The sequence below is a fragment of the Macaca mulatta genome, chromosome 16 (assembly GCF_049350105.2).
Source record: "Macaca mulatta isolate MMU2019108-1 chromosome 16, T2T-MMU8v2.0, whole genome shotgun sequence".
Lineage (NCBI taxonomy): Eukaryota > Metazoa > Chordata > Mammalia > Primates > Cercopithecidae > Macaca > Macaca mulatta.
The window spans coordinates 64,148,049-64,172,720 of NC_133421.1; the positions used below are offsets into that span (position 1 = coordinate 64,148,049).

Sequence of the window (24,672 nt, forward strand, 5' to 3'; positions counted from 1 at the left end):
ATGACTGTACTTGAAGCTATCAAAGCAGCTCAAACAGCAGAGACCCACAACTGACAATTAAATACCAAATGAAGCTAACAAAACACTGTACATCTACAAAACAAGAAGGCACCATTAGCATGACCGCACGTTATTTAAATTCAGAACCACAGTCAGAGGAAAACACACATATTTACACATAAAAACAGACGATAGTGTTTTAGGCTATCCAGAAAATTACAGATAATAGATTTTAGCTAAGTTTGCTCAAAGTGGCCAAGAAACAAACATTGAGCAACTCTTCTCCAGTACTAGGGGAGAGGAAGGGTTCTCAGATCTAGTACTGTTTTTGGTGGCTGCAGTTAAAAAGGCAAGGTGATGTACTCTTAGGTTTCAAGGAGAAAATATTGTTTGACTCCTTCAAATGCATGCAATGTAAGCCATTCAGATTAAGAGTTGAATAGTTAATGTAGTTTTTCTAATTTTAAGCCATGCTCTGCCTCTTCCCCTTCCACGTATATGAATTGCTAAAACACATCTTATCTCTGTCTCTCTTGGAGCTGATAAAGGCACAACATTGACTGTAGAGGAAGCTGTCAGTACTAATGAAATAGTGTTGAGAAAGACAAAAGGAAAAGTTATTCTTTCATATAACCTAAGGAGTTACTTTCATTGACACAGGTAAATGGGGCTCAATCTAAATAAGGGGAAGGACCCTTAGGTCCCAAGTTAGGGAGGACTAAAGTCAAGGACTCAAGGATTGTGTAATAGGACTGGATAGGAGAGGAGGGACTGGCTCAAGTGAGTTGGCTGACCAAGTACTGTCTTAAGAGCTGCAATGTAAATAAATGAAATTTAAAAGAACAGCTATCATACTCTTCATGAAGAGTCTAAGAACATATGAAGAACGTGGGAAAAATATGAAGAACATAATAAAGAAGCAAATTTATGTACTTGCATTGACACTAGTAAAACCTAAAAATTTGCCTGATGTAAGAATAATAAACATTTGTAAGGGAGTTGTCATACATAAAATATGCTACATAAATGCTTACTTTTTCAAACATTGGTCCCTAGAAATCGAAAGTTGTCCCTCCCCATGAGGAATCACAAATCAATGGAGTGGAGGACTGGAAGGGAATTTAAATGTCATCTAATCCAACCCTCTCGTTTCTCAGATGAGGAAATCTGGGAGCAGAGATGTTTTCAGTCATTCGTCGAAGGTTACATGTCCAGTTACTGGCAGAGGTGTGATTAGAACACAAAACCTAACCTTGAACTATGAATTACTTGGATTTGACCTCACGCACTAGACATATAAGGCCTAAGTGGATTCTTACCAACTATATTCCACACCCTCCCATCAGTGGTGTAAATGTTAAAACCCAAAACACTCTGAAAAAAAGATGTTTTAAAAAACTACATCCCTTCCAAAAAACATCAGTAAGTGTTGCTCCTCTTGCCACATAGGAGGAAGTACAACTGCAGCTGTGCCTGGCTTGCTACCTTGAACCCAAGTTTCAATTTTCACTTCTATCAAGGTTACCTTTCATCTATATTAACTGTGTTTGCTTAATAGAGCAAGACAGGGCCTAACCACCATCAGAGGAGCCAGGGCTGCCACACCGTTCCACTGCTTCCTACCACAGTTCATGGTTCACAACGTTTCACTCTTTGACTAGCAAAGATGTAGGACTGTAGGATAAGTCCAACATGTTTCAAATTTGGCCACCCTATGGATCTGGGTTATATAAGAAATGATATCTGTTTCCTACTTGGAAAGAGGTTCACTTCCTTCTTTCTCTGGATAGGTCTTCCCTGCTTTCAAATGGAATTTGTTTACTTAAGTGTTTTTTTTTTTTTAATTTTTTTTAAGAGAAGGATGCACCTGAGGCTTGTACCCGCCTCCCTTCCTCCATCACTCCAGCTGTGGGTAATATCCCACCAAAGCTTGAGTGCGCTTCAGTTTGCATGTAGGCGTTTAAAAGAACCTCAACGGAAAATTTCAGCTACTGAAAACCAAAAACAGCAGATAGAAAAGGCCAGCAGAAAAGGATTCTTTCCATTTTGGTTAGAAAATGTGAACATGACCAGACTCAGGCCACACTCCATGGTCACTGAACTTTAAAATGTAGTAAGATCAATGTGTTGGGTCTTTCTGAAAACAGAGGACAAAAGAGAGCTGCTCCTTTCCCTCAGGATTTTGGCTTTAGTTGGTCTGACCTGGAACTCAATACTACACCATCCTGGCTCAAGAGTAGATCTTAGCTTTAGTCCTTTAGGAGCCAGCTGTAGAGCAAGGAAGACAGTATTTGAGACCCAGGGACATAAGGACACAGGGACAGGGTATTAGAGAAGTCCTCTGGGCTTACATAGTTGCTGGTTTGCCTTTGGAGTCTTACCAGTTTTAGATGAATGACTTCAATGACCTCTCTGCTTGGTTACTGGAGATCAGCAATTTATTTTTATTTTATTCTATTTTATTTTTTGAGACATAGTCTTGCTCCATTGCCCAGGCTGGAGTGCAGTGGCACGATCGGCTCACTGCAATCTCTGCTTCCCAGGTTCAAGTGATTCTCCTGCCTCAGCCACCCAAGTAGCTGGGATTACAGGCACGTGCCACCATGCCCAGCTGATTTTTGCATTTTTAGTGGAGACCGGGTTTCGCCATGTTGGCCAGGCTGGTCTCGAACTCCTGACCTCAACTGATCCACCCGCCTCGGCCTCCCAAAGTGCTGGGATTACAGGCCTGAGCCACCGCGGCCAACCAGATTCTAATTTATTCTAATATTCAACTCTGTTACCTTCTCAAGGTAAGTCATAATAAATTGTTGGCCAGGTGTGGTGGCTCACGCCTGTAATCCTAGCACTTTGGGAAGCCAAGGCGGGTGGATCACCTGAGTTCAGGAGTTTGAGACCAGCCTGGTCAAGAGGGCGAAACCCCATCTCCACTAAAACAAAAAATTAGCTAGGCATGGTGGCTTCTAGCTACTGGGGAGGCTGAGGCAGGAGAATCGCTTCAACCTGGGAGGTGGAGGTTGCAGTGACCCAATACTGCACCACTGCACTCCAGCCTGGGCGACAGAGTAAGACGCCAGCTCAAAAAAGATAAAATAAAATAAATTAGAATCTAAGGTATGAATGAGATTCCTGAGAGATATTAGGCTCAGTACTTAGCCTCCAAATACAGTCCACCAAAACCAGGAAAGGCACAAGCCTGCTCTAATGAAGGGATTCATCCCATTCCGAAAGACTTATTGGAGCAGAGAAAAGGGGCGTTCTACTTAGAAAATTCTATTAGAAAATACTAATGAATGTGTCTAAAGTCAAACTTGTCATCATTGAACCCAAACTTGCTTCTAATTTATGACTTATTTTTGTTGACAAATGGCATCACCCTTCTTCCAGTCTCCAAGTCGTGAAATTGTGGAACCTTTTCTCTTTCAATCTCCACATCAAATTGATCTCCAAGATCTATCAACTGTATGTCTTCAGGCTCTCTAGGTGCCAACTCCTCTTTTCCTTTCCTTTTGCAATTTGGTTTCACCTTTCATCACATCATACCTAAATTCATCCTCTCTCAACATTCCTTTCTTTTTTTTTTTTTTGAGACAGAGTCTCACTCTGTCGCCCAGGCTGGAGTGCAGTGGTATGATCTCGGCTCACTGCAAGCTCTGCCTCCCGGGTTCAAGCGATTCTCCTGCCTCAGGCTCCTGAGTAGCTGGGATTACAGGTGCCCACCACCATGCCTGGCTTTTTTTTTTTTTTTTTAGTAGAGACGAGATTTCACCATCTTGACCAGGCTGGTCTCGAACTCCTAACCTCGTGATCCACCCACCTTGGCCTCCCAAAGTGCTGGGATTACAGGCGTGAGCCACCGCACCTGGCCTCAACAATCCTTTCTAGACAGATTTAAGACACAGGTGGGCTAGGCGCGGTGGCTCACACCTGTAATCCCAGCACTCTGGGAGGCCCAGGTGGGCGGATCACGTCCGGAGGTGGAGACTATCCTGGCAAACACGGTGAAACCCCATCTCTACTGAAAATACAAAAAATTAGCTGGGCATGGTGGTGCACGCCTATAGTCCCAGCTACTTGGGAGGCTGAGGCAGGAGAATCGCTTGAACCTGGGAGACAGAGGTTGCAGTGAGCCGAGATCGCACCGCTGCACTCCAGCCTGGGCGACAGAGCAAGACTCAGTCTCAAAAAAAAAGACACAGGTAAGCTATGCTTACTGCCTCTACAGCCTCAAAAAGGCCTCAGAATTCTCCATAATATGGCTTCTGCCTCCACAATTCACTGAATCTGCTCCGTTGAATATCACCAACCATAATCTTCTGATTCCTAGATTCAATGCCTTTTTGTATGCCACTCTCCCCAACTTCTTTGTAGTCCTCAACACTACTGACCTCTCACCATTCCTTGTTCTTCTGCATTCCTATTTCTTTTCTTTTCTCTTTTTTTTTTTTTTTTTTTTTGAGATGGAGTCTCACTCTGTTGCCCAGGCTGGAGTACAGTGGTGTGATCTTGGCTCACTGCAACCTCTGCCTCCTAGGTCCAAGCGATTCTCCTGCCTCAGCCTCCCGAGTAGCTGGGATTACAGGCAGGTGCCACCACACCTGGCTAATTTTTGTATTTTTAGTAGAGAGGGTTTCACCATGTTGGCCAGGCTGGTCTCGAACTCCTGACTTCAGGTGATCCACCTGTCTTGGCCTCCCAAAGTGTTGGGATTACAGGTGTGAGCCACTGTGCCCGGCCCCTGCACTCCTATTTCTTCAATGAAACTGTACCTTCTTTCCTTGCCTTTCTGATTGCTTCCTTCTTGCCCCTTTTCTTCCCTCTGCATCCTAAATACCGTCCTTAACCTTCTTTTTTCTTCCCTCTATACCCCTCTTGCATGGCAATTTCATTCATTCTTAAGGCTTCAACTAACATCTTATATGATTAATTCTTATATATATAACTCTAGGTGTAATGTCTCTCCCTTTCTTTAGTCCTCTGTTTCTGAAGTCTTCCTAGGTATCTTCCCAGTTACTCAGGCTAGAATCCTTACGGTCATCTTTCCTTTCTCCTGATTGGGCCCCACATTCAATCAATCAGTGGTTCTGTCTGTCTGTCCAATCTCTAATCTGTTTCTCCACTCTAGTATTTTGCATGCCCATTACCTAATTCTCAGACCCTATGACTTTCCCATGATCTACTTACTACTATAGCACCCGCACTGTTCTCCTTGCCTCCCTTCTTTCTCCTTTCCAGCTCATCTTGTTCATTGCTACAAGATTGTTCTTCCTAAATTCTAGCTCTGGTCATATTATAGCCCTGTCACAATTCTTCAATATTTTCCACTGCCAACAAAATAAATTCCAAACTCAGAAACAAAGAATTTAAAAGGACTTTTGGGATCTGGCCCCAACCTATCTTTGGCATATTAATTTTGACTACTTAGATCTTTAACTAAAGAACTTCTAAGTGGTCTTGGTTTTGTCCAAATTTATTTCCACTGCCTAAAAGATCTTTCCCCAACATGGCCACAGGTCCAAGTCCTACATATCTTTTTTTTTTTTTTTTTTTTTTTTTTTTGAGATGGAGTCTTGCTCTGTCGCCTGGGCTGCAGTACAGTGGCGCAATCTCAGCTCACTGCAACCTCTGCCTCCGGGGTTCATGCCATTCTCCTGACTCAGCCTCCCAAGTAGCTGGGACTACAGGCGCCCACCACCATGCCCAGCTAATTTTTTGTATTTTTAGTAGAGACAGGGTTCCACCATGTTAACCAGGATGGTCTCGATCTCCTGACCTCGTGATCCTCCCACCTCAGCCTCCCGAAGTGCTGGGATTAGAGGTGTAAGCCACTGCGCCTGGCCACTGTCCTACACATCTTTTAAGGTCAAACTAATATGCTATCTCCCAGCTACTAAGCCTTCCCTGATCCCCCCAGCTGGAAAATAGCCTGCTTCTTCTTCCTGGGTTACTTATAAACTCACCTCCCCTAGTCTCCCCCATAAATATGTAAGCTAGCTGAGGGCAGAAGCTATACAGATTGTGTGTGTGTGTAACTCAGCATTCCCTGTGACACTGCTTAACCTGTGTCTGTAAGACCAGAGGTTATGTGGTTTTAAAATAGAAATTTTTGGGCTCCTACCATAGATCTACTAATCTGGGGGTGGAGACGGGAAATGTGCATTTAAAAACACGCTCTCCACATAAACCTTACGTACAATGCAGCTTGACAGCCACTGCTTGGAGTTAGACACAGTGCCCTACATAAAGTAGACATCCAATAAATTTCTGGTATATGAATATATCATTGCATTAGCCTCCTAACTGGCCCATGGTACATGTGACCTCTGTTATATTGCATCCTATTGCCAGAATAATCATGCTGTAGAATGAAACTCTTGTTTAAAACTTTCAATGATTTAATTTGCTTATAGAATACAGTTCAAACTCCTTAATGAGGCATTCAAGCACCTGTCCAGAACTTGCCCCAGGACTACTTAATCATCTCATTTCTCAGTCTTCTTGAATCACCTTTCTCTCTGTATTAGAACTTTACTATTCAAAGTGAGGTCCTTGGATAAGCGGTTCTGCAACCCCCTGGGAGCTTGTTAGAAATACAGGTGCTCAGGCCTCAACCTAGACCTACTGGACCAGAATTTGCATTTTAACAAGATCCTCAAAGATTCTTATGCACATTAAAGTCTGAGAAGCACAGCAGCACCCTGACTAATCACAGTTCTCCAAGCCTCTTCTCCAGCCTTTCCCACACCTAAAATATCCTTCTACCATTTCAACAGTGTATTCAAACTTCCACATGCAGTTTAAATGACACTTCTTCCATGCAGTCTTCCTTGATACCCTTAACTAGAAAAAAAACTATGTTTCTTTGTTCTCATACACCCATTTTATTCTGCTTTATATTCAGTATGATATTATTACACTGCTACAGATCTGCTTTTATGTAGTTGATGTGTTCATAAACTGTTTCATGCAAAACCAATAACACTGTCCCGCTGATTAACATTCTACATTCAGAAATGTTGATTTTTCCCTGACTTCAGTTGTCAGTGACTGGCAACACCCATTCATTTAATAAAGGCAGAAAATCTTAAAGACCTGGCAACAAATACTTGAATATATTTAGGGAACTGCCTGATAGTATCCTGAACTCTTTTGTAAAGTGAATAAACCTTTTACAGTATGAATAATCTCATGTTTTGGTTTTGTAAATTCTAATCTTCTTATAATATATATCAGGTTTCTTAGACATACATCTTAAGTTGACACTTAGAAAACTATGAAGAAGCCTCATAGACACTGGTGGAAGTTTATTTCTTAAGTCAGGTGGTGGGTGTATGGATGGTTTCTTATTAGTCTTTAATCTACACATGTAATTATACTTGCCTTTTTGCATATATGATCTATTTTATAATAAAAAAGTTAAAGGCTTCCTGAATACATTTTTTAATAACTGAACTTGTGGAGAAAAGAATATACCAAAGCACAAATTGCTGATAAAGGCAATTGCTATACATTCCCAGAGGTGGGGAAAATATGTCTAAATTGAATCTAACCCATAGGAAATTAGATTAAACTAAACTTCTTTCTACAGGAGCTACTCTAGGGCACAATTGTTCCCATCTTTGTCTATGTTTTGGAGGCCTCTTAGGAAGATGACACACACGAACACACACACACCCCAGAGAGAATTTTGTAGGCTGAAGAGAACAAAGGTTGGCTCACTGGAGCTGATGCACATGGTTTCATTTCCTGGGGTGATGGTTATCACATGAAAGGCTTGTACTCCAGAGTAGACATTTTTGGTTTCACCTGAGACACTGCAAAAACAATAGGTCCTGGAAAGGATCCAACATCTGAATCCTTCAGGGGCAATAGCAGTCTCAGCCAACTGTGTCTCAGTTTGTTTTTACAGGCACATAAAATGCTCAGTTGGAGAGAAGAACCTGTCAAAGATGGCAAACAGAACAGGCAACTTGGGTATCTTGGAGAGCATGTTGGTACTAGGAATTTCCCAGTGCAAAAAAGAGATTCTGAATTTCCACCTTAAACTATAAGATCTCAGAATCCAACTCTAAGAAGGACAAAGTTGGAAGTAATATCCTCAGGTTTGCCAGAGATATTGTGAGAAGGGACAAAATGAGGTAGAGGCTGTTAGGGAAGGCACAAAAGGGTGATGCTATTTAAGTGTTTTACAAGGATCGGGGGTCATAACCATGAAATCTTCAGCACATGCAAAAGTCAACTGGATAACAAAGAAGCTTAATCATCTTAATGTGGCATTTTAATGATGCCACTGATTTGCTATGCCAATTCAGAGATAATGAGGCCCTAATGCTACAGATGTTCAGCCAGGCTAAAAGAAAGGGGGGGTGGGCTTTTCTAGCATGCCATTTTCTAACTATCCAATTAAACAAATTGTGAGAGCATCTAAATAGTTTACCAGGTTTTGACAGCTGTTAATAGGATTTAGAAGCTTGAAGCACTAAAGAGCAAAATGGGAAATATATGTATTGTAGGTATTCAGTCTAAAAAGTTTGTTACTGTCACCCAATCTAGCGCAAACAGATGAACTAGAACAGTTTTCCTTATAAAATTAATGTCTATACTTCTCTCCCACAGTGACCTCTTTGTATTAGGAAGAAGAACACTGAAACGACGGGTCATCTTCGTTTTCTGATTTACATTTTTGTATGTAAAGTAATGAGACAGAGAAACCGATGATATTTTTAGAACTAAAGAGTAAGGAAAGTTTTAATATTTGCTAACCAGTAAAATTATAAAGCTTCAATGCAAACTAAACTTTTGACATTCATACAATTTGTTATGTTTTCTTTTTTCCTCTTAAAATTTAAAATAATGAACGTCTGTTATTCTTGAAAATGCCTATTCTTAAATTAGGAAAAAACTGGAAAAGGTGAATCAGGCTAACAAGAGATGAAATACTGATATCTCAGTACAGGTTTGGATAAAATTCTATAGGTTTAAGTTCTCATTGAAATACAGTCTTGGCCAGGTGCAGTAGCTCACATCTGTAACTCCAGCACTTCAGGAGGCAGAAGTGGGAGGATCGCTTGAGCCCAGTAGTTTGAGACCAGCCTAGGCAACAAAGTAAGACTGTCTCTACAAAAAATAAAAAACTTAGCCTGGTGTAGTAGTGTGTGCCTGTTGTCCCAGCTACATAGGAGGCTAAGGCAGGAGATTCCCTTGAACTCAGAAGGTCAAGTGTGCAGTGAGCTGTGTTCATGCCACTGTACTCTAGCCTGGGAGACAGAGCGAGATCATCTCAAAAAAAAAAAAGAAAAGAAAAAATTAAAGTCATCAGAAAATAGCCAGGTATGGTAGAATACCTGGGAATAGCTGGGAATACAGCATGCCTGTAGTTGCAGCTACTCAAGAGGCTGAGAAGGGAGGATCATCTGAGCCTGGGGAAGTCCAGGCTGCAGTGAGCTGTAATCATGCTACTGCACTCCAGCCAGCCTGGGCAACAGAGTAAGACCAGTCTCAAAAAAAAAAAAAAAAAAAAAGAATCTAAACTGGCCATCAGTAAATCACATAACTTCAAATGCAAGAGCATTAGCATGTAAAAAGCTTCATTTGCAAAGGAACCACCCTCAGTTTTACTAATAACATTAATCTTTGCCTTATCTGACTATCAAATAGCTCATTCATGGGCATAATAATAAAAATAATTTTGTTTAATAATTTCATTGCAATCCGTTGCTTCCCCATTAGAACAAGAGGAGATTTACTACTTTTACAACAGAAATACACTACACATCAGCAGTAGGTAAGGTTCCAGCTGCTCAGCTGGGCTAAGCTCTTCAAATGTCATGGGGCCAGGTATAATTCTTTAGAATTGTGAGGACTGAAGGCCATGATGTATGAAATGTCTTTCTAAACTACAAAGAGTCTACAAGTATATTGTTTCTATTGATTATTTTCATCTACATATTAAACTCTTTTGTATTTATATTTTTGAGAAATAACTGCTACCCATCAAAAAATAATGGATGAAAATACATTTAAAGAGGTTGAAGTTTTAGATGGTGCCTAAACAAGCATAGACGAAAGTAGGCACCTGGTAGAAACTTCATTTATAAATCCAAAAGAAAAAAAAAACTTCCTTTTTCATTCAAAATTCCCTTGCATAGAATATTCACTCTATCTTTTTTTAAAACAGGAATGAAAAAGTTTAAAACATATTAAAATACAATTCTTAGTAAAATTCAAAAACTGTCATCCAAATACAATTAAATTGGCTAAAAAACATTCTGACTGTTACAATACCAAACTCAGGGTCACAGGTAAAGGAAGGAATGAAAAAGTCTTCTATGTCCAGAGCATAAGTAGTTCTTGGTGTATACAGCATGTTTTGTGTTATATCACAATTAGTGTATCTATTTCCCATATAGACTAGGAGTATTTTCAAGGTGGGGACCAGGTTTAAATAATATTCGTGTCCCCAGAACCTAACAAGGGCCTAGTTACTTTAGAAATTGAATGAATGGGCCAGGTGCTGTGGCTCATGCCTGTAATCCCAGCACTCCAGCACTTTGGGAGGCCAAGGCGGGTAGATCACTTGAGTCCAGGAGTTCGATACCAGCCTGGCTGACATGGTGAATCCCCGTCTCTACTAAAAATATCCAAACAATAGCTGGGCATGGTGGCATGCACCTGTAGTCCCAGCTACTCAGGAGGCTAAGGCAGGAAAATCGCTTGAACCCAGGAGGCAGAGGTTGCAATGAGCCGAGATAGCTCCACTGCACTCCAGCCTGGGTGATGAGATTCCGTCTCCAAAAAAAAAAAAAAAGAAGAAATTGAATGAATGAATGCATGAACTCCTTGGGCAGCCTGAACCAATTTAGTGATAATAACCAGGCCAGGCAGAGAAGAAGTAGTAAATCACAGTATACCCCTAACTTGTCTACAAGATTCTGATGCTGTCATGCAGTATGTAGTTTCTCTTGATGCATCAGAATAAGGCCCATGCCCCACAGTGCTAGCCAGTCCTCTAGTTGACTTCTTTGCCCACTGTGATCTGGCTTCTGCCCATCCTACTCCACCATTTTGCAATAGGTTGCCACTGGCCAGTCCCTGCTTTTTAAACCTCTTTCCTTAGCTTATTCTTTGCTGGTTCCACTCCTACCTCACTTGTTTATTTATATCCTGTTTATTCCTCTTTCTCTGTCTCCTAGATGTGAATTATTTCCTGGGGCCTATTTCTTGAAACTTTTGCCTTTTCACTTTACATACTCTGTCTTCTGATCCAAGTTTTCATTGCTGTTGACTCTCAAATTTGTATTTCCAGTAGACCTGGAAAGCCGCAGACATATACTTCCTGACATATACAACACTTATCTCACACTCAACAAGTTGCAAACAAGCTCATTATCTCTCCCATTTCTTCTCTCTTTCCAAATCTGCTCTTCCTATAATATTCCCCATTGTCCTCTCTCCATAGTGACTGTTTGATGTCAATGTCTGTATATTATGCTGCTTCTATCAACATTTAGCACGTGCCTGATACAGAGCTCAGTGACTACTTACCAAACAAACAAGGAAGTAAGGAAGGAAAGAATATAAGGAGGAAGAAAGGAAAGCATGAACAACTATACTATTGTTTCATTCAAGTACAAAATTAGGGTTGACAGTGTTTTTAAAAATTGTACAGATTGCAATTTTGCCTAAAGCTAGTATATTGGCCCAGGATAGAGGGAAACAATAAATTGTATTTCTAACTTAAGATATAACGATCAGACCCAAAGGGTATAAAGGATTCTTGGAGGAGAAGGAAATGAGTATAAGGATTAAGAATTAGAAGATTCTTGTGCTTTTTAGCATTACATTAAAATACAAAACATTAAAAAAATTAACATTTCCCATCTGTAACATATTATTTAGACTTTTACCCTTCTCTGGTTCTTCCCTTCCTTCTTCCCTGGTTCTCAAATAATGGAATTAGAGCACTGAGAAATAATAGAAGAAACTCAGCACTGACTTCTCCTGGGTGAATGTACAACATTAAAAGCACACAAGGGAATAAGCTATCTTGTCCCTGGAACATGTTTATCCCTGGGGGTGAAGTGTAACAACTGCTTAACAGCTGCCCAGTAACATACTTCAAGGCTGCAAGCAAAGATGCATCCTAGCTCTGCCGGAAACTGCAGAGGGAATATTGTCTGGCAGAACAAAACTAGAATGGAATCTGGCCAACAAACTGGAATCTATGTCCTTTCTATTTCAAACAGCAACTTCTAATGATCACAGAGAGGTTTCTACTAACAATATTCAAGTAATATTGGATGGGTATTAGTAATTACAGGGAAGGAACAATATAGTATGTAACTTACTTTTTCCACTGAAAATAGAGTTGAATGCCTTTTTTTTTTTTTTTTTTTTTTTTTTTTGAGATGGAGTCTCGCTCTGTTACCCAGGCTGGAGTGCAGTGACTCAATCTTGGCTCACTGCAACCTCCACCTCCCTGCTTCAAGCAATTCCCCTGCCTCAGCCTCCTGAGTAGCTGGGATTACAGGCGCACGCCACCATACCCGGCTAACTTTTTTGTATTTTTTTTTTAGTAGAGATGGGGTTTCACCATGTTGGCCAGGCTGGTCTCAAACTCCTGTGCTCAGGCAATCCACCCACCTCAGCCTCCCAAAGTGCTGGGATTACGGGCATGAGCCACTGTGCCTGGCCTTTTTTTTTTTTTTTTTTTAAGTTTCTGATAAAAGAGCATGGGCTTTGGTGTAAGACAGAACCCAGGTTCAAGTTGTACTAACTAGCTGTGTGACCGCAGCAAGTAATCTGACTTCTGTGAATTTTCTCATTTGTGTTGCAGTAATGATAATATCTATACCTAATAGGGCTATTACAGGAATGAAATCAAGCAAAATAATGTATATACAGGCGTAGCATAGTAGCTGGCACATAACATGTTCATGACCTTGAGATAGGCAAAGATTTCTTAGATATAACACTGAAAACATGACTCATAAATGAAAATATCCTACAACTCAATAATAAGACAAATAATCCAATTTTAAAATGCACAACAGCAGTCTTTAGCTTTTCTAAGGTAATAAATAAAATTTTTTAAATGCACAAAAGATGTGAATTAACATTTCACCAAGGAAATTATATGAATGGATGACAGACCAATGAAAAGATGCTCATCATCATCAGTCATTAGAGAACTGTGAACTAAACCCATAATGAGATGCCACTTCACACCTGCTAGAATGGCTACTATAAGAAAGACATGATAAAGAGCGTTGGCAAGGATGTAAAGAAAATGGAACCCTCGGCCGGGCGCGGTGGCTCACGCCTGTAATCCCAGCACTTTGGGAGGCCGAGGCGGGCGGATCACAAGGTCAGGAGATCGAGACCACGGTGAAACCCCGTCTCTACTAAAAATACAAAAAATTAGCCGGGCGCGGTTGTGGGCGCCTGTAGTCCCAGCTACTCGGGAGGCTGAGGCAGGAGAATGGCGTGAACCCGGGAGGCAGAGCTTGCAATGAGCCGAGATCGCGCCACTGCACTCCAGCCTGGGCGACAGAGCGAGACTCTGTCTCAAAAAAAAAAAAAAAAAAAAAAAAAAAAGAAAATGGAACCCTCATCCGTTGCTGGTGGGAGTGTAAAATGATACAGTCATTTGGAAAACAGTTTCGCAGTATGGTGGGCAGCCTTCTAAAACAGCTCCTAGCATTCACACCCTTGTGTAATACTCCCCTCCAGTGTGGTTTGGACCTAGGTGACTGCTTCTAATGAAAAAAACATGGAAAAGTGATGGAAGGTGTCCCTTTTGGGTTTAGGTTATAAAAGACTGTGACTTCCATCGTTCTCTCTCTTTCTCTCTCTGGTGCTTCTCGCAAGCTTCTCAGATGAAATAAGCTGGAGAGCAAGGAACTGAAGGTAGCATCTGGCCAACCTCCAGTGAAGAAATGAGGCCTTCAGTCTAACAGCCTTCAGGAACTGAATCCTGACAACAACCACATGAGTGAGCTTGGAAGCTGATCCTTCCCCATTCAAGTCTTCAGATGAGACCACAGTTCAGGTCAATATCTTGTTAGCAGCCTTGGGAGAGACTGAAGCAGAGAACCTGGATATGCTGTGCCTGTATTCCTGAAATAATATGTTTTAAGTTGCTATGGTTTGGGGTCATTTGTCACACAGCAATCAGTAACTAATATAGGGGCAAGTTTCTTATAAAATTAAACTTAAATTTACCATACAAGCCAACAATTCTAGGTATCTGCTCAAAAGCAGTGAAAACCTATGTCCACATAAAGACTTGTACATAAATGTTCATAGAAGGTAAAAAATGCAAACAGTTGAATGTCCATCAAACAGTGAATTGATAATCAAAATGTACTACATGAATACAATGGCATTCTTTTTTTTTTCTTTTCTTGACAGAGTCTCACTGTTGCCCAGGCTGGAGTGCAGTGGCATGATCATGGCTCACTAGGCAGCTTTGACCTCCTGGGCTCAAGCAATCCTCCCACCTCAGCCTCCTGAGTAGCTGGGACTAAAACTCTTTTTTTTTTTTGTAGAGATGGGGCCTCTCTATGTTTCCAGCTACTCAGGAGGCTGAGGTGGGAGGATCACTTGAGCTCAGGAGTTGGAGACCAGCCTAGGCAACGTAGTGAGATCCCATATCAAAAATTTTAAGAAAAAAGAAATAAACAAACTACTGATACATGCAGCAACACAGATGAACTTCAAAAACATTGTGTTAAGTAAAAGAAGCCAGAAACAAAATATTACATATTGTATTATTCCATTTATATGAAATACCCAGAAACAGTAAATCTTTAGAGACAGAAATAATATTAGTGGTTGCCTGAGGCTGCAGGCAGGAATGGGGATCAACTACAAACAAGTATAAAGGGTTTTTTAGGGTGATGGAAATGTTCTAAAACATGGTGGTAGCTGTACAGCTCTGTAAATTTACTAGAAAAGTCATTGAATTGAACACTTAAAGTATGTACATTATAACCACATTAAAGCTATTTTAAAAATAAGTCTATACAGATAAACAAAACAAAATAAAATTGATAGCTCTGATACTGACTCTGATACTGACTCTGTCTCAAAATGGCAATCTTTAGCTACTCATTCACCAACGATTACAAGAAGCATCATGATAAGTATAGTTTCTGAGCTATGATTACTTCCATATGACAAATGCTCAGAAGACTATTTTTAACTATTTAACTATTTTTAACTCCTTTTGTGCCTGTGCAACTGATTTCATTCCCTTTCAACAAAATTAACAAGAATTAGCTTGTTGAAAAACACAAGGGCACCTGCTACTTGACAGTAGGAAAGGAGGGTTAAAAAATCAAGTATAAAAGAGTTGGCCTGATTGGACATTTCCCACACTTAGTTATTTTATTATCAGTTTAAGACAAATACCTAACTACTGATTTTTGCTCTTTCTAAATCGGGCTAAAATCCCTAAGGATCCAGATACATGAGGATATATTACTTCTTTGTCATATTTTGTGCTTTTATGGACCATACTGTCTCACTTTCTATTGTTAATAATTTAGTGTGTTTTACTAGGCTATGGTTATTGATCAGTTAATCCGCACTATCTTTGGACTGCAAAGCAGCAGTGGTATAAATGCACTTGGGGAAGTTCACTGAGGGTTCATTCAGGAATGTGAGTTCTCTCATGAGACAAAATAAGAAAATAAAGAATTATCTTTTCTATACAGTCTCAGAGAGAGAGAGAACTAGTACAACCTGAAGGACTAGAACCAGAAAATCAAGCTGATGGTAAGTAAGGAATAGGTCATATAAAAATGCCAGAGAGCATTCTGGGCTCCAAGTACTGAAGAGAGTAATAATGGACCATTAAGCAGTGTTTGTTCAAATGCTGGTGGATGGGAGGTATGACCACAGCCTAGGCTGACTTAACAGAAGTTAACAAAGAGCCTTTCCTATTTTCTCAAGGGCTGCTATGAAATTACTTGAGGAGTAAGAAAGGATAACAAAGGCCCTGGCTGAGATTTCTGCTTCTGTAGACGCAGGTGCAGAAAAGCCTGGTTCTAACACATCTTGTCAATGTCTTTAATGCCACCAGACTGATGAATATAGTGAAATATCTATCGTGATCCCATTTTTACTTATTCAGTTGACATAATTAGCAAATCTATTAAGGGTAAGGTCACAAATTATTTTTAATTATTAAACCATAGGTCTCCATATGTTACTGTTTAGACAGCATCACCCAGTGCAGAATGTAGTTTTCAAGACTGTCATTCCTGCAACCTCAAATCTAGATCCAAATGCAGTCAGTTAAAGCAGATTTCAACCAGGCAGCTAAATAAGAAAACATCTGGACCTACCAGTCAAAATGAGAAAGGTCACATGTTAAATCCAGATAATCTTGTTTATTGGTGTTTGAAGGTTATACACCAAGGGCTGGATTACCAGGGTCCTCCTTTAGGCCTGGCTCTGACATCTTCATTCACCTGCTGTGTGTGTGTGACACTTTAAAATCCAAAGCTTTGAAAGTACTGTGTTATTAGTCACTTCCAAATGTAGTTTTCCTAATTCTAAGCCTGAATACTATGTCAACCTATTGCTAGACTGCTGATTAGATCCTGGAAGAAACCACAGAACAGAACTGTCAGGGCAGATGATGTTTATTCTTTTAAAAACTGTTTTCCACATTTCCATTTAGCATTTTTCTGTGGATGAAGCACCTGTAATTTTCTCCATCAAAATTAAGAAAAAGAAAAGGCCTCTGAATAAGCAAAGAATAAAATTAACAGATTGACATAGGATAGATTTCAGGATGATGATGAAGGAAGCAGGATTTAATCTATTTCATTATTTTTCATAATTAGTATTATTTTATATACAAACAACTGAACCAAAATTGTTTATGTTGGAAGCAATTCCACATGCCAGTGCATATGAAACTATTATGAAAACAGCAAAGTCAAGTGTCTTAAGACTTTACATGCTTTGGTCAGATCTTTTTAATCTTTTCTAGGTTGTGAACATCTTTGAGAACTGTACTCTTTGCCCAGAAAAAGGTACACATGCCCATAAACACAAAATTTCACATACTATTGATTGATTTCTCAAACCCTGAGATCTCAGGTTGAAAATCTCTGCTGTAGGCCTTCAAACAGGCTCAGGCTTAAAGACACCTCTGTGCTGTATTTTGTAGACTTCATATAATAGTGGTTGGCATTTTTCAAATTTTTTGCTCAAGCACCCTCAAAAGAATTTTGAAAAATTATATATCTCTCTTATACATAGTGGACGTTAAGTACACACTAAGTTGATATCTATAACTTTTCATCATGAGTTTAACTATTTTTAAACAAAAGAATACAGTTTGTATATTGTAAATAATGATAGTTTAAGCTGTTACCACACCCTTTCAAATGTATCTACTTAGGAATATATACATATTTGTTATTTAATTTACTCCATCATAAATTTAAAAATATATAAATAAGCTTTTCAAGAAAATCAGGAAATTTCTCTTTGAACTTCTATTTCCATTTCACTCCCCCCATGGAATTTTATCCTAATGTAGTACTCTTGTATGCTTGAGTCATCTATTGTTCATCCCATTATATGTATCTGCACCAAAAAAAAAAAAAAAAACCAATAAAATATAGTTATTTTTGTGAACATGAAGTGTTATGTGTCAAAATGTGTTTTCTTCTGGATTGAATTAGCGTTACAATTATTAACATACAATTGAGTAAAACAATGTAGGTATATTATGATTTTTGATCAATAATTACCAAATACAAAAAGTAAAATTTATTGGGAATGTATCTCCTAATGAGAAGGATAGAGAGGAAATAATTTATGAAAATTTGATAGAAGAAATTATCTAATTGATCCTTTGTTTGGCATCTTGGAAGTACTTACACCTTAGAGGTGGGTGAGAAATGTTCTTTTCTTTTATAAAGTGAAGAAGGAAGCTCAGGCATGGTGGCTCATGCCTGTAATCTCAGCAATTTGGGAGACCAAGGCGAGAAGATCACTTGAGCCCAGGAGTTCAAGACCAGCCTGGGAAACACAGTGAGACCCCTCTACAAAAAGTTAAAAAATTAGCAAGGCATGATGGTGCATGCCTGTAGTCCTAGTTACTCAGGAGGCTGAGGTGGAAGTATTGCTTGAGCCCAAGAGGTCAAGGCTACAGTGAACCATGATGACACCACTGCACTCCAGCCTGGACAACAGAGCAAGACCCAGAAAGAAAGAAAGGAAAGAAAGAAAGAGAGAAAGAGAGAGAGAAAGAGAGAAAGAGAGAAAGAGAGGAAGAGAGGAAGAAAGGAAGAAAGGGAGAGAAAGAGAGACAGAGAGAGAAAGAGAAAGAGACAGAAGAGTACATGAGCTCCCTCCACAACACAGTAGATGGGATCCTGAAATTTTATCTTGTAAAATATGGGGGTCACATTATTGCAAGAAAATGAAATATAGTAGGTGGGGTTTTTGTTTTTTTAAATATACTGTTACAAAAAGCACAAAGCAATGACAGTGAAGCTTAAACTGTACACAGTTGACCATACATTAAACCTTAAAAGACCCAAATGATCATGAGGCAGTTACTTCCTATCCATTACGGTAAGAACTTTGGCTTGCTCTTGTCTAAGAAGTGGGCAAGGGTAGACAACTGGAGGCAATCAGCAATCCTGTTACATCCAATTGTACACATTGTATTGTGGCAGGGTGTTATTGTACTTGATTGTGTCCCAAAGACATGGCAAGGACAGTCTTTTATAGTTGTATTCTTTTATGCCAAAGTTCTGGGAATATAGTAAATGCTTAGTGTTTATCCATTTTTCTTTCTGCCTTTCCATCCAACCATCCATTCATCCATTTATCTTCTGCAGTGTTCACAAGTGCTCACTAAATAAAATTATTGGTTCATTAACTAAAGTGAAGAACAGCATGTGAGTACATTTTGGCATTGGGGTCTTTTACTTTAGTAGTGTTCTTCAAATTCTGTGAAAACTTTCCAAGGATTGAATGGGAGTAGATAATTTTAAAAGAATCAATTTCCAGGTCTCTCTCTCTCTTTCTCTCTTTCTCTTTCTTTCCCTTCCTCCCTCTCTCCCTCTTTTTCTTTCTCTCCCTCCTTTTCTCTTTCTCTCTCTCTTTCTCTCTTTCTCTTTCTTTCCCTTTCTCCCTCTCTCCCTCTTTTTCTTTCTCTCCCTGCCTTTTCTCCTTTATTCCTGAAAATTTAAATCTAACAAGCTAATGCACTGGCAAATATTTACCTCCCACAGTGTGGTCTCAGAGCTGAATTTTTAATATAGTTATTTTTGTGAACATGAAGTGGGGGGAGCTCACGTACTCTTCTGTCTCTAACACTATTCTCTTTCATGCAAACTACAACACAATAACAAAACAGAACACCCAAAACCCAAAATCCCTTTGGGCTGACAAATTACAAAAAAATTGATAGTTCTCATGAGCCACGACAGGATTTTGTTGTCTTCAGTCCAGTGGTGTGCTGGTAATTGCTTAACAGCCAGCTCAGGACAGGGGAAGGGCTTATTTGTGGCATTTGCTGATTTCAGTGGTATAAATACTCCACCATGGCCAATTTCAAGCTACTGACATGGAGTCAGCCAGCATACAAAATTCCTGAAAATTTAACAAGCAGCTATGAGCTGATTTTGGCACACCACTGGGACTCCTCATTTATCCCCCAGCAGGGTACCTTCCTGTAGCTATCAAACGGCACCAAGGTACACAATGGCTTGGGTCACCGTGCCTGGTGCCAAAGTTTATTTGAGAAGCAGAACTCACTTGGCAAGAAAATCTGCTATGAAAGTCAGCAGGCACATAAGGGTGTTCCATGCGTTCTCTTAACCCAGCTGGAAGGAGGCACCAACACTACTGCTTGATGGACAAAGAATGCAAAAAGAGGCCGGGTGCAGTGGCTTCACGCCTGAAATCCCAGCACTTTGGGAGGCTAAGGAGGGTGAAACACGAGGTCAGGAGATCAAGACCATCTTGGCCAACACGGTGAAACCCCGTGTCTACTAAAATTACAAAAACAGAATTAGCCGGGCGTGGTGGAGGGCGCCTGTAGTCCCAGCTACTCTGGGGGCTGAGGTGGGAGAATGGCGTGAGCCCAGGGAGTGGAGCTTGCAGTGAGTCGAGTTCACACCACTGCACTCCAGCCTGGGTGACAGAGTGAGACCCCATCTCAAAAAAAAAAAAAAAAAAAAGCAAAAAGAAGGGAGAAAACTCTCCAGAGGATCCACTAAGGACAGTGGGCAGCCCATTTTTCTGTGAACCACTGCAATTGTCTGTGGCTCTTTTGCAGATGTCAAATGTCTTCCTACACATTCCTTTTAGTTTGCTGTGATACGCAGCTTAGTTATATATATATAAAAAAAATCCAGAGATGTTTTCTGTTAAAAAGTTTCAAGGGCCAGGCACAGTGGCTCACGCTTGTAATCCCAGCACTTTGGGAAGCCAAGGCAGGAGGATGGATTGAATCCAAAAGTTTGAGACCAGCCTGGGCAACATAGCGAGACTCTGTATCTACAGAAAAAAAAAAAATTAGTCATGCGTGGTGGCATGCAGCTGTAGTCACAGCTACTCTGGAGGCTGGGGTGAGAAGATCACTTGAGCCTGGGAGGTTGGGGGTGCAGTGAGCCGAGATCATGCCACTGCACTCCAGCCTGGGTGACAGCGTGATTAAAAAAAAAAAAAAAGATTCAGGGAGAGATGTCTTGGTTTTATCACCAACAGAACTTACCCGTTTGACACAGTACAAGCTGTAAAGCTCGGCCCATGGTAAGCACTTACAGAAATCCCCTGTGAGTGAACTTCTGCAACAGAGCACTGCTGATTTTGTAAGATAACCCCTGCATCCCATGAGTGACAGGTCTTGATCTGGGCTTGAGAGATGTAATATTTTGATAAAAAATGGCACTTCCTTTTGAAGCATATATTTGCGTGTGCTGAGCAGTACCGCGGGAGCCTCAGCGAGTGCCTAAGCGAGGCTGACGCGGTCTCTCCCAGCTCGCTCCAGCCACCTTTCTTCACACATCTAAATGTGGCGGTAATTAACATCCATAAACCACACATGTGGCTTAGTTTTTTTTTTTTTTTCACCTTTCAGAAGCATCAAAGTAGTTTGTACTTCTTACAAGTACCAAAGAGTTGTACACCTCAAAAGGGACTGAGACTATGCCATGGAAAGCTACTGAAGATGGGAGCTATGTCTCCTAAGGGGGAGAAGAATTATTTTTTTCAGCAACCTTTCTAATTAAAGTTCTTATCTTTGATCTAACCATCTACACTGCACAAGATGTCACAATAGAGAAAATGTAAGGCCTTTCAAAAATGATCAAATTCAACTTTTCACATGGAATCAGGCAAGACCCATAGCTCGTACAGGACAGAAGTAATTAAATACATACACCGATTGATCACCACTGTACAATTAACTAAAAAAGAAATCGATTTCATGATGGGTATCTGGTCTATTTGATATTTAGTCGTAGAGCCAGGAGATGAAGGGTGTACTGTGTTGAATAGTGTCCCTCCTAAATTCATGTCCTCCTGGAACCTCAGAATGTGACTTTATTTGGAAATATTATCAAAGTAGATGTAATTAGTTAGGATGAGGTCACACTGGATTAGGGTAGGCCCTAAATCCAATGACTAGTCTACCTAAAGGAGGAGAGAAACAAGATGCTCACAGAGAAGAAGCCCACGTGACAACGGAGGCAGAGATTACAGTTATGCTGCCACTACCAAGGAACATCAGGCATTGTTGGAAGCCACCAGAAGCCAGAAAGAGGCAAAAAAGAATTCTTCCCTAGGCCCTTTCCATGGTCCTGCTGACACCTTAATTTTGAACTTCTACCCTCAAGAACAGTGAGATAAAAAATTTCTGTTGTTTTGTGACAAACTGGTGTTTTGTCACCCAGTTTGTGGTAATTTATTATGAGAGCCCTGGAAAACTAAGACAAGGGGTCAATGTACAGCTCAGGCAGGGAAACAGCTAGAGTTGATGGGTATCAAAGTATATTGTGTACTTTTTACCCCTACAGCAGCTCCAGAACAAATGGCTTGTGTAAATAGAGATAGTGGCTGATGGGAGCTGCTGAAAACTAGGGGGACAGTGGAGTGTTAAATACAGGGGCTCAGTAGCCCAACTTTTATTCCTCAACTATTCAAAGAGGAAAAAATACTATTGGCAAATGCATCATACCCTCATAACATACATGCTCATGACAGAATCTTTCCTTTCATTTTCTTTTTTTTTTGAGACAGAGTTTTACTTTGTCGTCCAGGCTGGAGTGCAGTGGCATGATGTCCGCTCACTGCAAGCTCCGCTCCCCTGGGTTCATGCCATTTTGCCTCAGCCTCCCGAGTAGCTGGGACTACAGGCGCCCACCACCACGCCCGGCTAATTTTTTTGTATTTTTAGTAGAGACGGGTTTTCACCGTGTTTGCCAGGATGGTCTCGATCTCCTGACCTAGTGATCTGCCCGCCTCGGCCTCCCAAAGTGCTGGGATTACAGGCGTGAGCCACCGCGCCCGGCTACTTCCATTTTCTAAGTGGAAAATGGCAAAGACAGGAATCCAATCTCAGAGGAAGAAGGACTGAAACAAAAAGCCGCAAGAGTTCTATTTCAGTCATTCAGGCCTTAAGGCCGTGTCTTTTCCACTAATTGAAGCACCTAATTACATTCTATCTGAAATTGTTTGTGCATGACAATCGCCTTGCTGGGATGACATTCCACCATCTCGAGTTTTATCTCTACCTAGTTAATATCCCTCAGTACACTAGCATGAAACACACCTTCCCTCTAGCCTTGATACTCAGAGGTTTTTATTTTATTGTTAGTTGCTTGTGATCACAGGCCAAGATATAAGCAACAAGAATATTCTTTCTCATGATACGTTAGAAAATTGTTTTAACTCTTGCTTTTGACATCACAGTATCTCGCTGACATTTTAGATCCAAGTAGAAGGTCCCAAATCTTTTGTATTTAGTAAAGTGCCTGTGATATCCCAGCACTCATTGGATGCTAAACAAAAATAAAGACTTGGGGATCTCTGGGTTATTTCCTATGGCTCAAGATTAGTCTGAAGATAGTTACGGTTGGTCACTAAGAGGAAGAGAAATAATAATTGTTCATAAGAGTGAATGAGCCAGTTAGAAAAAGAACTCTGAATTTCTTCATTTCTTGTGCTTTCCAGTCTGGTTGGATTATACCACTTCATAGGTAAGTATGCTTAGAAAGATGTAAATATAGGCCAGGTGTGGTGGTTCACGCCTGTAATCCCAGCACTTTGGATCTCAGCTCATTGCTGGAACCTTGGCCTCCCAGGCTCAGAAGATTCTCCCGCCTCAGCCTCCCGAGTAGTTGGGATTACAGACATGCGCCACCATGCCCAGCTAATTTTTGTGTTTTTAGTAGAGATGGGGTTTCACCATGTTGGCCAGGCTGGTCTTGAACTCCTGACCTCAGGCGATCTGCCTGCCTGGGCCTCCCAAAGTGCTGGGATTACAGGCGTGTGCCACTGTGCCCGGCCACTGTTAACATTTTTTAAAAGTTTTTTCCAAGTATTTTTGTTTTGTTTTCCAAACAACTCTAGTTGGGTAAAAACTTTTCCCCTAGAAATTAGTCTGTCTTTCCACAAGAGAAAAAATAAAGTGAGTGTTTCTGTCAGGGTGTGAAATTTTCTATAAAACAATTTTCTAAGAGCTGGAAACTTATAAAGATGCACATGATATTTCATTTTTTAAACATATAAATTAAACATGACTGCAATTATTCTGAATTTTAAACACTCCAGACAAGTCTTTGGTTCCTAAAATCTTTCAAATGACATTAAAAAATAAATGCTTCCATTAAACTTAAACATAATAGAATTCTCTAAAGCACGTTTTTAAATAGTTATTACATTATAGCTAAGTTCCCCTAATTACCTTTAAAAGTATAATTCTAATTCTAGTCTTTTCTTTTTTTATAGATGGAGTCTTGCTATATTGCCCAGGCTGGAGTGCAGTGGCTATTCATAGGTGCGATCATGACGCACTCCAGCCTCAACCTCCTGGGATCAAGTGCTCCTCTTGCCTCAGCCTCCTGAGTAGCTGGGACTACAGGCTTGTGTCACAGCACCGGGCCTAACTCTAGTCTTAATGTTTTCCTGTGCTGCATATGGCAGTGGTACCTTATTATACAATAGGTATAACTTCTATTGGGCAATGCTGTTTTTACATTCTATTACTTTTATAATTTAGTATGTATAATTTATACATACAGATCATATTATATATTTTATAAAAGCAGGGTCCTGGTAACCACCTTTCCCAAACATATATGACCCAGATTAAGTGCCAGTGTTAATAGTACAGTAGAGTAGTCCCCCCTTATTCACAGAGGATACTTTCCAAGACCCCCAGTGGATGTCTGAAATTGCAGATAGTACCAAACCCTATATACAGTCACATGCTCCTTAACGATGGGATGCATTCTAAGAAATGGATCATTAGGTGATTTCATCATTATGCAAACATTATAGAGCACACTTTATTTATAGAAACCTAAACAGTATGGCCTACTACAAACCTCAGGTATATGGTACAGCCTACTGCTCTTAGACTGTACAGCATGTTACTGTACTGAATACTGTAGGCAACTGTAACACAAT

At 40.3% G+C, this 24,672-nt stretch overlaps 1 protein-coding gene and 1 long non-coding RNA gene across 6 annotated transcripts in view; both read right to left on the reverse strand.

Annotated features, from left to right (window-relative positions):
- Nucleotides 1-24,672, reverse strand: part of IKZF3 (IKAROS family zinc finger 3) — a 102,373-nt gene that overhangs the window by 35,741 nt on the left and 41,960 nt on the right. The gene's annotated exons all lie outside the window — the stretch shown is intronic.
- LOC144335665 (uncharacterized) lies at nt 330-16,493 on the reverse strand. The gene is made up of 3 exons (XR_013406714.1): nt 16,235-16,493; nt 3,004-3,615; nt 330-2,558 (listed from the first exon to the last, which is right to left on the reverse strand). It is a non-coding gene; the product is annotated as an uncharacterized LOC144335665 (long non-coding RNA).